This window comes from Ciona intestinalis, unplaced genomic scaffold (genome assembly GCF_000224145.3).
Source record: "Ciona intestinalis unplaced genomic scaffold, KH HT000795.1, whole genome shotgun sequence".
NCBI classification, from domain to species: Eukaryota; Metazoa; Chordata; class Ascidiacea; order Phlebobranchia; family Cionidae; genus Ciona; species Ciona intestinalis.
Genome location: NW_004191116.1, coordinates 3,226 through 4,048, shown reverse-complemented (window position 1 = coordinate 4,048; position 823 = coordinate 3,226). Strand labels below are relative to the sequence as shown.

The following is an 823-nucleotide window of genomic DNA, read 5'->3' as shown; positions in this document are numbered from 1 at the left end:
TTAACTAGTGTAAGTTTACAATAAACACATGGTACAGGAGTTGTACAAAGCGTATTTACACATATTCTTTGCCAATCACTCAATCCTCATACGTCATAAGTTTCATTAGTTATAATACATGTATAAATACATTCTGCCTACTGCTCTACAGTCACCAATGGCGACTAGAACCCGTTTTGTTGGTTACTTTAGATTTGTTTTTGATCGAGCCCAGTCGACAGTGTAATAAAAGGGTTAACTATAATATAGCAGGGTGGGGGTAGATGGGACACCTTTTCATTTTGTTTTCTCTTTTCATTTGGTAGTAAACAAGGAACATTTAATGAATTATAAAACCGTATCTTCACGACTTCCACAGACCATTGTTAATTGTTTAAAACACGATCAGGCTATTTGGATATTATGTGTTAAAGGTGTCCCATCTTCCCCGACTCTACTATCTTATGCTAATAAGTTTAAAACGTGTTCATTCATTAGATCTGTGATCTCTTGTTGTGATGCTATTTACAGTGATTAAGTTGAAGTATATTGCTTGTTTGGAAATTGTTCAATCACCATTGTGGATTTCATTCCGTCTGATCGCCTAACAAGTTGGTGTGTGTATTATTATTCATTGGTTGTAAGTCATATTGTGTTCTGTATATAATATATTATGCAGATCAAATTCCAGGAAAGTATGGAAGTTAAAGAGATGATTTTCTATGCATAGCAACAAGGAATCGAACATGTGTTAGTTATTTCTCAAACAATAGTTAACTATAGTAGTATAATACCATATCATGTTTATGTACCACTATTCATAGGCGTCCATTTAGGGGTTCTG

General features: G+C 34.0%; 1 long non-coding RNA gene across 1 annotated transcript in view; it reads right to left on the bottom strand.

The window, feature by feature from the left end:
* The window catches only part of LOC113475529, a 923-nt gene extending 628 nt beyond the window's left edge, over positions 1-295 (bottom strand). Inside the window, exon 1 of the long non-coding RNA XR_003397274.1 lies at positions 240-295. This is a non-coding gene — a long non-coding RNA (uncharacterized LOC113475529). The remainder of the gene's footprint in view (positions 1-239) is intronic.
* Positions 296-823: the final 528 nt, after the last annotated feature.